The 16,310-nt window shown below is 51.0% G+C and overlaps 1 long non-coding RNA gene across 1 annotated transcript; it reads left to right on the forward strand.

The window, feature by feature from the left end:
- The first annotated feature begins 11,676 nt into the window (after positions 1-11,676).
- On the forward strand, positions 11,677-15,554 carry LOC125618539. Its single transcript, XR_007349882.1, has 3 exons — positions 11,677-14,504; positions 14,908-15,022; positions 15,171-15,554. It is a non-coding gene; the product is annotated as an uncharacterized LOC125618539 (long non-coding RNA).
- The last annotated feature ends 756 nt before the right edge of the window (positions 15,555-16,310 follow it).

Here is a 16,310-nt window from a genome sequence, read left to right on the forward strand (position 1 = left end):
TAGAGCTCTGCGGGCTGTGCGCGCAGGTTGTTATGTGGGGGTCCCGGAAGAGAATGGAGAGGGCCAGGCCAGTGCCCCTTCCTTTGAGCTGGCCTCCTCCATGCTACCCAGGGCTCATCACTGGTCCCCGTTCCTGGAGGCAAGTCCCCTACCTCCATCCATCCCTCAAGTAAGTTGGCCTCCTTCTTCCCTTGTTCCCCCTCATTCTCCTCCTAGATGTTTGTCTTTGATTACAAGTAGCTACTCCCCTCTTCAAGAGCATTCCCCAGGATGCATGGTAGGGAAAGCTCGTGGACAGAACCTTCTCAGGGTCACGGATGGTGGTGCCTGATCCCCCGGGCCTCTGGAGGGAGCAGAAGCTGCATATATTTATGTGTTTATTTTTAATTTTTTGGTACTGGGGCTTGAGCCCAGTGGTGCTCTACCGCTGTGCCACATCCCCAACCCTTTTAATTTTTTTTTTTTTTTTACTTTGAGACACGGTCTCACTAAGTTGCTTAGGTCCTTGCTAAGTTGCAGAGGCTGGCCTTGAATTTGGGATTCTCCTGTCCCAGCCTCCCGAATCTCTGGAATTATAAACATGAGCCACCATGACCAGCCAGAGACTGCTTTTTGAGTGAGTCGCCCAAATGGTGGTTTCTTGCATTCCCGCCACTTCTCCAAGCTTGGTTCCTTTGGATGGTGGTTGATGGGCAGGTTCACTGTAAGATAAGAAGCTCAGGTGGGACTCTGGGAAGGTCGCCTTGGAGGATGTGTTGGGTGGTCCTGAAGAAGGGTGTTAGGCTGCGAGAGGTGGCCCGGTTTCCAGCCGGGAGGCATGTCCCCCACTTGGGCACATCCCCCTGAGGTGGGTTGGTGGGTTGGCTACTTGCCTTCTGTTCTCTGGGTTCTCAAGGCTTCATGAAGGGACGGATGCTGAGATTCAATTTAGTGCATGTGTATTTTTTTTGGGGGGGGTGGTGGTGCCGAGGATGGAACCCAGGGCCTTGTGCATTCCAGGCAAGCATTCTCCCAACTGAGCTCTATCCCCAGCCCCAGTGCGTGTGTATTGAACGGGACTCAGAACTCCACCAGCAGCCCCTATGTCTGCTAAGATGACCGTGTTTGAGGGACACCTTGGACCAGGTGTACTAAGGAGCAACAGTGGCTGAGCTCCCAGCCCAGAGGCTGAGGAGGGAGCCCTGCCCGGAGGGGAAGGCATCCTGTTAGTTTAGACTGCAGTTAGGCACAGACCACCCAGCCTAGCGGGAACCTTGGACACAGGCCACCGAGCTGGGACTTTGTTGACAATGGGGAACCAGAGGTTTCAGAGAACTTTCAGAATGGGTGGCTCATTCATTCAGGCTGAAGCATCTCTCATTGTCCTTGAAAAATTCCCGCAGTACCCAGTTCTTTTCCATTCAGAGGCAAGTCTTTGAATTGCCTGCAAGTCTTGCTGAACTGCCTGGTGACTGAGACAGACTCCCCTTCCCTGCCAGGCCTGGGGGCTCAGGGTGTGGGGCTGAGGCTGGTGGCCCTGAAAGATGTGCTGCTTTTTCCTGTCTGCCCTGACCTACGCTGCCCACCACTTTGGTCCCACTGGGGCTCAGTGAATGTGGCCACTTTCCTGGGAAATCCAGCTTGTCAGTTTCCTAATGAATGGGCAAACTTGCATTGTTCAGGATTGATCTCAGGATGTCATTTTAAAAGGCAGCAGTTGAGTGTATTTTTAAACAAATGAGAACCTGGCGAGATTTACCAAGCCCTCAGTGTATGAAAGGCCCTGGGTGAGGAGTTAAGGTCCTGCCCTCAGGGAGTCCCTACTCTGTCTAGGGGAGAACAAAGCCCCTTTCCCTCCTAGGTTTAGGTCTCCTCAGGTGGGGAGACAGGGGTGAGGCAGAGTCAGACTGGGATTTAGGTCCTGACTCTGCTGCTTCTGAGCTGTGTGATTTCTGGCAAATACCAGACCGTGTGTGTGTGTGTGTGTGTGTGTGTGTGTGTGTGTGTGTAGGGGGATTGAACCCAGAAACACTGTACCACTAAGCCATAACTCCAACCCTTTTAATTTTTTTTTGAGATGGGGTGTTGCCAAGTTGCTGAGGCTGGTCTTGAATTTGTGATCCTTCTCCCTCAGCCTCCCAAATCACTGGGATTACAGGTGTGTGCTACCATGCCTGGCCCAGAACTTTCTTTTCTTTTTTTTTTTTTTTTTTTTGGTATCAGGAATTGAACCCAGGGGCACTTACCCACTGAGCCACGTACCCAGCACTTTTTTTTTTTTTTGTATTTTATTTTGAGACAGGGTCTTGCTGAGTTGCTTAAGGTCTTGCTAAGTTGCTGAGGCTGGCTTTGAACTCACAATCCTCTTGCCTCAGCCTCCTGAGCCGCTAGGATTACAGGTATGCGCTATCATACTTGGCTCCAGAACTTTCTTATGGCCTAGTTTTTTCACCTACAAGTGGTGCCATACGAGGATGAAGAGATTTCATGAAGTGATGTACATATTACAGCACTTAGTCCACAGCCATTCCACGCTGAGGCTTGTCCTGTGATGGGCATGCTTTGTAGGGGGTAGTGACTTCCTGGTGTCAGGAGCATGGCCTTTGTAGGATTCTGAGAAGAAGGGCTTCTCAAGACCATGCTGGGGACGGGCATTGTCATCAAGGACCCTTCCCTCATCTTCCCAATGTCCATTCCGTTGCAACAAGCAGATGCCCTGTGTCACCCTGGCTAAGTTACTAAGCTTCTTGGTGCTTCAGCTTCCTCAGTGTCACATGCCATCGATAGCAGTGTCCTTGTGTGAGTGCATGAAAAGGCTTATGTGAAGACTGCCTAGAGCTGGGCGCAGTGGTGCACACCTGTAATCCCAGCGACTCGGGAGGCTAAGGCAGGAGGATTGCAAGTTCAAGGCCAGCCTCAGCAATTTAGGGAGACTCTAAGCAACTTATGTCTCAAAAAGGGCTAGGGATGTGGTTCAGTGGTTAAGCACGCCCCTGGGTTCAATTTCTGTAGCCAAAAAAGTAAATCAATAAAATAAAAAGGACTGGGGATGTAGTTTGGTGGTAAAACACCCCTGGGTTCAATCCCCCTATACCCCCCCCCCCCACAAAAAAAATGTGCCTAGAACCGTGCAGAACACATAGGGGGCTTCACCTGGGGTTTGCTGCTGGGGTTTGTAACTGGCTCTACTCTGCTATTGGAGTGATTGCTTAACCAGGGTAAGAGCTTCTGTCCCAAGTGGTTCAGGTTCTTGGAGCAGGGCAGAGGTGCTGAGTGGAGATGGGCTGGGGTGGGGACCCTGCCAAGATGGTCCCGGGTGCAGCACAGAAAAGAGAAGTGACTGTCATACGGCAACTACAGGCAGGGCGTTGCCAGGTGTGAGGGAAATGATATTCTGGCTCAGAGCACACTGCGTGTTCTGTCCACCCTGAGCTAAGGGGACCGTCCTTGTTGGGGAGAGCCCATTTTTATAACACCAATGGTATTTACTTGAGTTGGGGTTGCCTTAAGGCGGGAAACCACCGCATTCACAAAACCCACTACTGGGTTATGAATTTCAATAATTCGTAATAATAAACAGCCCTTAACTAACCTTTGGACTCCGAGCTGGGGTGGCCGCCGGCAAGAGCCTGGCAGGAAGTGAAGGCAGCGAGGGTGTGTGGGGCTGCCCTCCCTGGTGACCATGGTAACAGGGCAGCTGGAGGCAGGGAGAGGCCTGGCCTGCTGGCCATCCCTGTGGCACGCAGCCGGGGGAAGTAGCCTCTTTCAGAGATCCTTGAGCTGTGGTGTTGGGCTTGGGGTCAGGTGGACCTTAGTGGGAGTCCACCCCCACCCGTTAGCTTCCGTTTCCTCATCTGTGAAGTGGCTTTTGCCACTGCAGAAGATACCTGTGAAGCACTCAGCCTGCGATCACTCAGTAGATGGCGGGAGCTGTCATTATCTTGCTGCTAAGGGGCTTTATCCAAGGCTTGCCCTGGGCTACACCCTGAAGGTGGAAGTCGGGGGCTTAGGAACACTTTAATCTCCACGGCATCAAAGGCCTGGGAGTCTCTGCCACCTATAATTTTGTCAGTGGAAGAAGTAATAATTCACGTCCTGTACAAATGGAAAAACAGCCCTGGGAGGCCGAGTGATTTGTCCCAGGCTTCACAGTGTGTTCAAGGTGTCCAAATCCCTTACACGTGTATGGGGCTTTGCAAACCATCTAGTGTGTCAAGTGCTAGAAAACAACCAAGGCCCCTAGTGAGCTGCTGGTGTGCACGTTGACTTCCGTTTTGCAGATGGTAAAGCTGAGGCTCCAAGACTTTTGGAGACTTGCCCAGGATCACACCCTAAGTTTGTGACAGAGATCAGGCCCGTACTCTGGCCTTCCGCTCTCTCCACCACACTCAGAACTATGACCGGATCCTTCTAGATTTTTTGCAGCTATTTTTCCTCCATACAGGCAGGTCTGTTAGAGTGGGTGGTCATGAGCTGGGAGGGAGAGGGTTAAATTCTTCCTCAGTGCTGAGCTGATTTTGAGCTGGGCGCCTCCAGTGACCCCATCGCTGACCCCCTTCCCCTGGGTCAGGTCTGCAGGCTGTGGGGGAAGGGAGGCAGCACAGTGAGCTCCAGTGGCCCAGTGGTGGCAGAGGGAGGGCCTGGGGAGGGACAGCCCTGAGGGCCACTCATCCCTCTCCCTCCTTGGACAAAGATGAACAAAGTCTCCCTAGGAAATCCCTCGGGTCCTGTGGGGTGGGCTGCCATCGCTGTGGCCTGTCCTCTTAATGAAGCCGCAGAGCACAGGCCTCTCTCGGAGACACAGGAAGCTCTGTGATCTCTGCTTGGAGTGGGACCGGGAGAGTTCACCAGTAAAGCACCAAGTGGAAAATCAGAAAATGGGAACATCAAATAAACCTTAGTGCTAGCGGGCCTTTGGGGAGCCTGTCCTTCATTGAGAAGGACAAGGATGTTTTGGTTGGGTGGCAGAAGCCAGTGTATGTGACCTCAAGTGCAGTTCCGCCCTGCGCTCTGGGAGGGCTGCCCTGCTCCCCTTCCTCTCGCTGCCTGGTAGCACAGATGGGCTCGGGGGAACTTCGGTCTGGACCATTGTCCTGTGTCCTCTGCAGGCAGCCCAGGCATCTGGAGCAAACCTTATTCTGCCTTATTCAGCACATTGGGGCAGATCTGTTCTGGAAGCCAGGCGTCTGCCCAGTGCTTGCTTCGAATAGGAACATTCCGGAAAGCCGAGGGACTGACCTCAAGGGAAGACTAAACTTCTTCCTCTGTCCCCAGCTTCCTCCCCCCGCAGGTCCCTTGGCTCTGCCAGGAATCCTAAACACACCTTGCCTTTAATTGTTCCTAGAGGTGGTGAGGAAAGACCTGGCTGGCCCGGCAGGTCTGGCATTGTCTGGCTCTGGCCAACTCTAGACACTTCAATTAGTGACTTTAATTATGGCCTTGCGAGTAGGGGCTCTCCCCAGGCAGCTGGCCTCCGGCACTGCTGCCCTCTCCGATGCCCATCTAGGGTAGTCACCAGTCTGTGATTAAAAGTGCCATGAAAGAAAATTACTAGTAGTTTCTTGTTCTTCATTAAAAAAAAAATTATGATAAGGCGGGGCACGGTGGCGCACACTGTAATGCCAGCAGGTTGGGCGGCTGAGGCAGGAGGATCACAAGTTCAAAGCCAGCCTCAGCAAAGGTGAGGCACTAAGCAACTCAGTGAGACCCTGTCTCAATAAAATACAAACTAGGGCTGGGGATGTGCCTCAGTGGCCGAGTGCCCTTGAGTTCAATTTCCAGTACCAAAAAAAAAAAAAAAAAGTGTTAAAATATACGTAGCATTATTTTCCCATTTCAATCATTTTTAAAGTGTGTAGGTCTGCTGGGCACAGTGGTACACACCTTCATCCCAGCGATTTAGGAGGCTGAGGCAGAAGGATTGCAATTGTCATGTCTAAGGCAACTCAGCAAGACTCAACATAAAAATAAAAAAAGGGCTGGGGATGTGGCTCAGTGGTAGAGCCCCCCCCACCCTGCAGCTTCAATTCCTAGTACCTCCAAATAAATAAATACAATAAAGCTCAAGGGCATTAGGTACATTGGCATAGTTGTGCAACCGCCATCCAGCCACAGAACTTATTCTCCCAAACCGAAACTTAGTACCCATTCAACAACTCTGTTCCTCCCTCTGCCCAGCGCCTGGTAACCTCTGTTCTCTTTTCTGTTCCTAAGAATTTAACTATTTTTAAGTACCTCCTAAGTGAAATCACTTTTCAAGTTCCATCCATCTTGTAACATGTGTCAAGATTTCCTTCCTTTTTAAGGCTGATCATCCAGTGTATGGGTGTATCCCATTTTGTTGATCTCTTCATCCTCCTGCCTCTTCATCTGTTGATGGACACTAGGCTTCTTCCTTTCTTTGGCTATCAAGAATACTGCTGTGGCGGGGATGTGGGGTGGGAGTGACTAGGATATAGCTCAGTTGGTAGAGTGCTTGCCTCACATGCACAAGGCCCTGGGTTCAATCCCCAGCACCACCAAAAAAAGAAAGAAAAAAGAATACTGTTATCATGAACATGGATATATAAATATCTCTTCAAGACTTCTTTTAGTACTTTGGGTAAATGCCCAGGAGAGGGATTGCTGGGTCATAGAGTTTTGTTTTGTATTTTGGTACCAGGAATTGAACCCAGGGGTGCTTAACCCCTGAGCCATATAGGGTATCTCTGAATTGCTTAGGGCCTGGCTAAATTGCTGAGGCTGGCTTGATCCTCCTGCCTCAGCCTCCAGAGCCTCTGGGATTAAAGGCATGCACGAGATTCATGGGGCAATTTTATGTTAAATTTTTGAGGACCCACCATACTCTTTTCCACCATAGTAGCAACCTTTTATTCCCACTAGTGATTCTCACAGCTTAGTCAATACTTATCCTTTTTCCTCCTCCTCCTCCTCCTCTGCCTTCTTTTTTTGTGTATGTGTTGGGGGTAATGGTCATTCTGTGGGGCGTGAAGTGGAGTCTCATTGTAGGTGTTTTTTTTTTTTTAGTGCAGGTTTTTTGTTTTGTTTTGTTTTGTTTTTTGCTTTGTTTTGTTCGCAGTACTGGGGATTGAACTCAAGGTGCTCTACCTCTGAGCTATATCCTCAGCCTTTTTAGTTTTTATTTTGAGACAGGGTCTCACTAAGTTGCCCCGGGAACTTGCTGTCCTCTTACCTCAGCCTCCCCAATAACTGGGAGTAGTTAGGATTACAGGTGTGTGCCACCATGTCTGGTTGTTCTTTGTTTTTTCAAGGGAAAAATTAAGGTCCCAGGAACACAACGTCTTGGCTTTCCTATCCTAGAAGCAGTCAGGCTTTGGGTCCAAGCTTTCATGCCCTGCTCATGGCTTTAATCCTGGGTCATGGCTTCCAGCCTCCATGTGAAACCTCTTTGCTATTTTTGTCCCTGGCTCAACAGAGATGGCAGGTGAGGTCCCCTGGCTTTCAGGGACCCTGCTTCCCTACCTGTCAAAGTGGCAGAATGACTGAGACCCTATAGAGGTGATGGGAGGGTAGATGACCTTGGGGGTGAGGAGGATGGTTCAAGTCATGTGAGATCTGAAGAGTGGGATTATCCCACCATGGGGCCTGGGGTAAAGTAAATTGTGGTGGAAGACAGACAGCCATTAAAAATGGCTTTCCAGAGTGAGGGAAACTCGCTTTCCAACGAATTTTTAATAATATCTAATTTGTAGTAGCATGAAAAGCCCCTGGATATACAATTAAGTGAGGGTGAAGAAACAAGATAAAAAACCTTGCGTGTGAGCTCAATGGTGAGAAAGAAAACTACGTTTAGAGAAAAGTTTGATGGAAATATGTCAGTGATCAGTGCCACCTCCAGATTGATGAGAAATGGGTGACTTTAAATTTTTCTTTGTTACTTTAAATTTTGTAGATTTTCTATAGTGTAGTGAACACATACTCCTTTTATCGTCAGAAAAAATTGAAAAGAAAATTAGAGTGACTGCACCCAATCATTAGGCACATGTGTTGTAAGCACACAGCTCTGATGGATGTACTGACAGTCCGGCATTAGATGTGATGCGGTGGGAGAGGAGCGGCTTGGAGAAGTGATAAGTGTGAGGGAGGTTGGGCCGGTCAGCCCTGTGCCCTCTAGAATGCTTGCTGCATTTCATTTGTGTTTGCTGGGGAAGGTGCTGGTAGAACCCTGGCTTTGAATTTCTTTGTTTCTGCAAGGGGTATGGGCAGGTCTCTCTGAGCCCCCCACCTGCACTTACCTGGTCTCTTTGTCATGGCTAGCAGGATCCAAGTGATGCTTGTAGCTTGTAAAACCAGGGTCTTCTCTGCCCACACTTGTCTTTGACTTTCCTTGTAGCAGTTGAACCAGGACCGAGGGCCTAGTTCTCTTGAACCATCAGGAGAGCACCAGTGTCCAAAAGGTGGGGGTTAGGAACAAGTAATGGAGCCTCAGGGAGATGATTTTCCTTGGCCCTTAGGACCTCTGACAGGTGTGAGAGAAGCTACCCACTATATTCCACTGCTTAAAAAAAGAGACTGAGGCTGGGGGTGTAGCTTAGTGGTAGAACACTTGCCTAGCATATACGAGGCCCTGTGTTCTATCAGGCACCACAAAAATAAAAGAAAAATTAAGAGACTCATTAGCCAGTTTCTGGGTTCTGCTTCTTGGTTACCACTTCCTGGCTATGATCTTGGGGCCTAACCTCCTTAAGCCTCTGTCCTCATCAGTAAAACAGATAATTAATAGTTACTATTTCACAGGGGCTGATGAAGTAATAGAGCTAAAGCACTAGAAATGACACTTGGCACGTTGTGTAGTCGATCCCTGTTGTCTGATTGAGACCTCGATTCTGCTGCAAGACTGTCCAAGCTCAAATCCCCTCCAGAGTCTCCGTTTTTCCATTTCTAAACTGGACATCATAATATTACCTACCTCAGATGATTATTTTGAAGATTAAATAAATTAACATAAGTAAAAGGGATTCAAACAGTGCCCAGCGCGTGATAAATATGGTGACAGGACTCAGTGCATGGGATCCTCGGTCCTACATACCAGTTGCATGTGGCTGGCATCTGCCAATTCGTCAGATTGTCCTAAGGGTCCCTCTGATTGGCTGGTGCCCATTAGTCATTAAATACTTTGCAAGTCCTCGTTATCACTTCCATTCTTATCAGTGTCATGAGCTTCCCACATCATGATTCCTCCCTGGATCCCCGCCTTTGCCAAGCATGGGTTGGCATCGGTGGTCTTGCCTCAGTTTCCAAAGGGTGCTAGTGATAGAAGGTGGGGTCCCAGGCAGACCTGGGGGCGGCTGGCTGCCCTGGATTGTTTGTTGAGAATTGTAGATGAAATCTGAGTGATTCGAGACGATGATACTGCTCGCCTCCCCTTGCTTCTCTGCCTTTTTGAAAAGGAGCCAAAAGCAAGGAGGAAAAAATACCCATAAATAAAGGGGGCCATGAAAATAACAAAAAGAAAGAAGAAATCTTGCCTTTGCGGCTGCCGATGGGGTAGATAATGGGAAAGGAAATGTGGCCCTTGCGGAGCAGAAGAACGGAACACTTTGTTCACTGGAGGAGCGAATGCTGCGCCAGCAAGGGCTGCCCAAGTGGGGTTCCTGGTGAGCGAGCTTGGTTTGGGGGAGATGGTGGTGATTAGGCCTCCACGAGGACCTTGGGGCTGGAGGAGGGGAGGCGAGCGGGAAGCAGACCTGGAGTGGCCCACGCATCCGGGTCCAGCCCCTGGGCTTGGCCACCTGAGTGAGGTGCTCAAGCCGGGGAGCCAGATGCCCGAACCTCTCTGGGGTGTACTTTCCAGGTGGGTCTTTTTTTGGGGGGAGGGGGTGAGTTACTGGGCACTGGACCACTGAGCCACATCCCAGCCCTATTCTGTATTTTATTTAGAGATGGGGTCTCGCTGAGTGGCTTAGCCCCTTGCTTTTGCTGAGGCTGGCTTTGAACTCACAGATCCTCTTGTCTCAGCCTGCTGAGCTGCTGGGATTACAGGCATACACCACCACACTACCAGCTCCCAGGTGGGTCATGGAGCCTTGGGGAGTCATCCCAGGGAGGAGAGGATGAGGCTGAAGTGTACTTGCCCATGATCTGTGTGCTCACCTTTGGGCTCTTGCCAGTGCTGCCTGGTGGCTTTCTTGGTGACCAGCATCTACTGACTTCTCATTCTTTTTGGCTTCATTTGCTCATCTCGAAGGCTGGCCTATTTCCTCATCCCTGCCTATCTGTGGAGGGTGTCTGAGGCAGGAACTGGAAAAAAAGTGAGATCCCTTTTCTAAGCCCTTGGGGACCCCAGGATGCTGCATGGTAGTGAACTGTAGGCTGGTGGGGTACAGAAGTGGTTACTTTAAATAACTCTAAGCATGGCCTTGGGAGCCTGGTGTGGTGGTGCCTGTCTGTAATCCCAGCCACTCGGGAGAGCCTGGGGTAGCTAAGGCTCGAGAGTTCAAAGCCAGCCTCAGCAATTTAGCAAGGCCCTGAGCAATATAGTGAGACCCTGTCCCTAAATTAAATATAAAAAGGCCTGGGGATGTGGCTCAGTGGTTAAGTATCCCTGGGTTCAATCCCCATACCAAAAACAAACAAACAAAAAAGGCCTTGGGAACATTCACTGCTTGAGGACTGAGTGCTTGGTTTGGCAGAGGGTCCTTGGAAGTGGGTTTTTTCAACCACCACAATACTAAGTGCCAATCCATATTGTACCCGACACTGCCTTAAGCATTTTGGATACATTAACATCGATTCTCCAGCAACCCTGAGAGGTGGGTAGTGTTGGCCCCGCCGCAGATGGAGACTTAGGTGTGAAGAGATACAATGGAAAGTATCCATCCGCCTGCTTAGAGCAGTGTTGAACCAGACTCCCCACTTACCACCCCGGACCCTCTCAGTCTAGATTACGGCGATAATGGCCATCACAGCTGTTGAGCTGTGTGCCAGGCGGCAGGCTTTGCCTGTATTATCTCATTTACTTCTGGAAACCACATTAGGGGTATGAGTGACTTGTCCCCTTTATAGAAAAAGGAAGTAGCCGGCTTAGAGGGTTAAACGTGTCACCTGGTAAGAAGGGTGCTGGGTGCCAGCCAGCTCTGCAGATCCCCAGGGCCTCCATTTCACCCTGTACCATTAGAGCTCCGTCTCCATGGCCTAGCCTCATCACCGAGCAGAAGCCAAATGCTGCCCGGCTTACCCTGGTACCATCTAGGAAAGATGAGATTTGGTGGCTGAACGTGGATGTTTGTAGACTGTAGACTGTTTTTCGCTTCGCTGTCCTTTTCCCAGTCTCTGGTCACCCCTCTGTCCCCACTTTTCCCTGTGCTCCTGGGATTGGCAGGGCACCGCAGGGGTTAGGATTGAACCTCCCTTAATCCTTGCGGGCTCCGCGGGCTCTGGAGGAGCTTGGAGGGGGCTGAGTGCTGCAGAGCTTTTGGGTCATCAGGCCTGGAAGGGAGGGGAAGGCACGGGGCTCCGGAAGCCGCCATGCTGAGCACACCGGGTGGCCTTGTATCCTGTCTGCACTGCGGAGGCCTGGGACCTAGTGTCAGTCCTTGCCAGGAGAGAGTCCAGGTTGTTGGGGACACCAAAAGGACATTTGGACAACAGGTATCTTAAGTAGGGTGTGTAATAGACAAAGACATGCCAAGTGGTCCTTCAGGTGTGGGTCTTCCTCTTCTGTGCCTGTGTGCGAGTTGGGGGGCAGGCTCAGGGAGCAGGTATTTTTTGCTGTTTACAAACACAATCACATTCGGTCTTCTTGATAAATCTATGATGTAGGTATGTTTATTCCATCTTATTTAATGATTTTATTTATTTTATTTTTTTTGCCGTCCTGGGGGTGGATCCTAGGGCTTCATGTATACTAGGCTTTTCGAGGAGCTTCTCCCCCAGGGCCTGTCTGTTCCACTTTAGAGACGATGGTGGTGGAGCCAGGCTGGAAGCACAAGGCCACAGGACACAGGGCCCACTTTCTGGTAGCTGGGCCAGCCTTGTGATGATCACACCCACCCACCCACCTCCAGAGGAGCCTGGGCAAGTTGGAGGAGGGTGGGGCAGCTGTCCTGCTGCTGGTGCTCTGGTGGGGGAGGGGCAGGACAGGACTCAGTTTCTGCTGCTGTCACCTCTCAGCAGGATTCTCTCACCAGATCACCAAGCAAGCAGCAAGGCCTGCAGCAGACCCTGGCCACTGAGCGTCCTCTAATCGATTTCCTCTGACACTCCCTAGAGGTAGCCTCTGATGGCACAGGTTGAGGATGGCACAGGTTGAGGGCTGGGCTCCACGCTCTACATGCCCTTCTGTGGCCAATTGCAAGCTGATTGTTTTTCCGATGCTTCCACGACCCCCTCCTCGGGTTTGATAAGTAAACTAGAGAGGCTCCCAGAGCTCCCAGAGATACTTTACTTCCATTTACTGATTTATTATAAAGGACGTAACAGAGGACACAGATGGAGAGATGCGTGGAGAGATGGTCGTGAGGTGTGTGGAGCTTCCACCATTCCTCCAGGTGTGCTGACCTCCAAGGCCCTCCGAGACCCTCCGTGAGTTCAGCTCTCCAGAAACTCCCCAAACCTGCCCTTTAGGGGTTTTATGGAGGCTTCCAAGACATAGGCATCATGTCTGGGAGAGGATCAGTTTAACCTTCAGTCCCCTCTCCTCCCCAGCCCTAGGGGGTGGGGCTGGAAGTCCCAAGCTCTAATCCTGTTTTGGTCTTTCTGGTGACCAGCCCCCCATCTCACCGCTCTGTGGGGGCTGCCAGCTTCAGCCAACTCATTAGCATACAAAAAGACATTTATCACTTTGGAGATTCCAAGGATTTTAGGAGCTATAAGCTAGGAGACCCGGATGAAGATCAAACATAATATATATCTCACAAAACCTAACTGGAGGACAAGAAATCTCTTCCTGCTTTAGGTCTGTCTTGCCATCCCCACCTCCCTGAACATATGTATTCTATACCAGATTCTTTTTTTTTGGTACTGAGGGTTGAACCACTGAGCCAAATATTTTTTATTTTGAGATAGGGTTTCACCAAGTTACTGAAGCTGGCCTTGAACTTGTGATCCTCCTGCCACTGCAGTTGGGATCACAGGCATGCACCACTGTGCCTGTGCCTGGCCCCAGATTGTTGAATTGTGTGCATTATCTTCTAATTGCAAAGCAGTGGTTGGAACCCCATTTTACACCTAAAAGAAACTAAGGTTTTGACGGGTAGAATCTTTCCCCCAAGTTCCCAAAGCTACCTTGGCTTCTTTTGACTAATTTTCCTCGGCCATGATTCAAGTCAGAAACACCTGGTGTCCTGCAGGTGGTAAGAACTGGCCAGTCTGTCTTGCTGGGCCAGAGCCTATTATCTGGGGGTGCTGGGGGGGGAGTGGCCGCACCTTAGCTGGTAGATGAAAAGGTGTGGGTTTGGGCATCAGTGCGTCCTGAGTTCAGATGCCCCTGCTGTCTTTGTGCCTCTTCTTCCTTTGGTGAATGTTCACGGCTGTCCCCACAGGGTCTTTGACAAGGACCGTTTGCTGCACAATTTGGTGCTGGCCCTGGGTGGGCACTGCCCCTGTAGGAAGCCAGACACATGCCCCTGTTCAGGACACAGGTGTGGCCCTGGCACCTGGAGACAGCAAGGACGGGCCCACAGCTGCCTCCTTAGAGTATTGGGGTTCAGGAGAGCCTGGAGACAGCTCAGGTCCTGAAGGCAGGGAGGTAGGTCTCCAGGGGGGACTCCAGAGCCTCTGCTCTCAGGCCCTCCATCGCATGCGTTATTCCTGGAGCCTTAACAACAGTTTAAACTATCCTCTCACTGTCCTTGACCTTCCCCCTGGGTTCGGGCAGGACCCAAATACTGCAGATGTCCCAAGGGCCGCAGGTGCCTGAAGACCAGGTGGGAGGCAGGTGGAAACCCACAGGAACCTTCTCCCTGGCTGCTTCTTTCTTTTGCACTCTCTCCCAGGTTAGCCGAGCAGCAGCTGTGGAAGCTCGGTCGGTTGGGAGCTGCACTTCTGTGGCATTGGTGCTGCTGGTGGGGAGGACACCTTGTCTGTCCAGGTGAATGGCACCTGGGCCAGCCTGGAAACATCCTGGGGCCTGGGAGTGTTGCCAGTGGCCCCTGAGCTGGGTGGACCGGGCCTGTCGTGGGTTTGGTACCCCATGGGTCCGCAGAGGCTGGAGAGGGAGAGGAGGGGACTCTCAGGAAAGCTTTGTCCCAAGCCTGCAGCCAGCCCAGCTCCTAGTTCTGAGTAAACACAGAGATAGGATCGGGCGTAGCCAGGAAGGGTGGCAGGGTGCGGCCTGTGAGAAGAATGGCAGGATGTGGCACTAGGGCACTGCTCTGGGCACCCACGCCTCGGACTATTGTTCAGGGCAGCCTGCGGCTCTCAACTCTCTGGGGCTTTGAGAGGAAGTGACATTCCCCTGGGACCTGGGCCTGCCCCACCCCTGCTGTGTGGATCTGCAGATCTCCTTCCCTTCCTTCCCTGCTGTGCCCCTTGGCACCGCGGCCTGGGCTGGCTGGGAGTTTGCTGTGAGTTTCCTTGAAGGGTCTGCCTGTCCTTGCAGTCTGTCTTCCTGTACCCCGGGTCTGAGTCACGGTCACGCTGTGATAACTGGAATCTATCTCTTTCTGCATCTAGATGTTTTTGGGGGAGGGGTGCGGTGATGGAGGGAGGAAGGGCTGAGAGTGAAGACTCCTTTGATTCCAATCCAGCAGGGTCTGTCGCTGACTGATTAGAAGAGGAAGTGGCTGAGGACTTGTTTGGGGTGGAAAAGGGGCTCAGTGTGTGCACCTGTGTGGGGGGCGGGGTGTCGGAGGGGCCCAGAGAGTTGGTTAGGGGTGGGGTTTGGCACCTGGCATCTGCTCTGTCACATAGAGGCTGCACTCTGAGCCAGGGGCCCTCCTTGGAAGTACCTCTCTATACTTGACCCAGGCACTGGTTTTGGAGGCCCCAGTGTCGGGCAGACACCAGCTCAGAGAGACTCAAGGCTTTGAGCATCAAGGATGAAGATGGTCAGAGAGAGCCCTTTCCTCTTAGGGATGCTCAGGTAAGATAAGGCCAAGGAGAAAGGAGGACAGAAGGCCTGAGGTGGGTTCCCAAGAAGGGAAGGGAAGGGAGGGCAGAGCCAGGCACGTTCCACGTCCCTAACCCTAACCCTAACCCTAACCCTAACCCTTCCGGTCCTCTGATTATAGAGTCCTAAAGCAGCGCTGCCCCATCAAGCCACATGAACTTGACACCTCTAGACCTCAGTTTCTGTTTATGAAATACGTGTAATGTTGGGCAAGAGGAAGGCGATACGGCAGACAGGAGCACTTCCATCCCGCAGGGAGCCGACGGGGTGTTCTGCGGGTTTATGCCTCTGACTTGGGACTTGGGGCATCAGATTAGGGTGGGAGCTGGGAAGTTCAATAACTCCTGTCTCCTGTGGGTTGAGAGGCCTTTATGAGCATTTGGGGAGTAGGGGAGGTTGTGGTAGTGACCTTAAAACCTCCTTAGAAACCATGTGGAGAACTGAGGCACGGAACATGCTTTGTAAGGGAGGGGTAAAGGAAATTGATTTTTTTTTTTTTTTTTTTTTTTTTTTTTTAGTTAAATCCCTGGGAAAGAAGAGATTTAAGGGAGGACTCCAACAGGGTCTTTAAATCTAAAAAGTATGGAAAATGTTTCTTATGTGACCCAAGGTGAAAACAAAAGGAAATGGACTTGCTTTGCTGCTCACAGGGATTTAGGTCAAACTCAGAGGAAGGGCTTGGATCCGAGGAAGAGGTGGCAGAGGATAACCGGGCGTAGGCGGGCAGAGCATCATCTACCTAATGATGGTCATAATAGTGTCTGTCACCTGTTAGAATCCAGGTCTTCTCTGTGCTGTGCTGCTGTATTGGATGCTACTCACTTGTCATTGCTGTGTATTTATTGAACACCCTACTATACTCCAGGCACTATACTAGGCTCTGGGGCTGCATTGATGGGCAGAAACAGGTTTATTTTCATAATGTTCTGTGTGGGGTTGGTTCTCTGGCTACTGGGTGAATCCAAAATAAATAAATCAGGTATGTGAAGGTACCATTACCATCTGTGATCGGACCTTTGAAGGCCAAGTGCAAAGTGCCAGGAGAATGAAACACAGGCGCATTTGATAGGATCTGGGTTGTTAACAGAAGACTCACCTCTTCGTATTGGGTTTTCATATTCCAATTTTACTAAGGAGGAAACAGGCTGAGAGGTTAAGTTACATGCCCAAGATAGACCAGCGAGTAATGGCCAGGCCGAGGTACTGGGAGCCCAGGAGGCAGCTCCCTGATATAAAAATAATCCACAGTGCTGGTTGCAGG

The sequence above is a fragment of the Marmota marmota genome, unplaced genomic scaffold, assembly GCF_001458135.2.
Source record: "Marmota marmota marmota unplaced genomic scaffold, marMar, whole genome shotgun sequence".
Taxonomy (NCBI): Eukaryota; Metazoa; Chordata; class Mammalia; order Rodentia; family Sciuridae; genus Marmota; species Marmota marmota.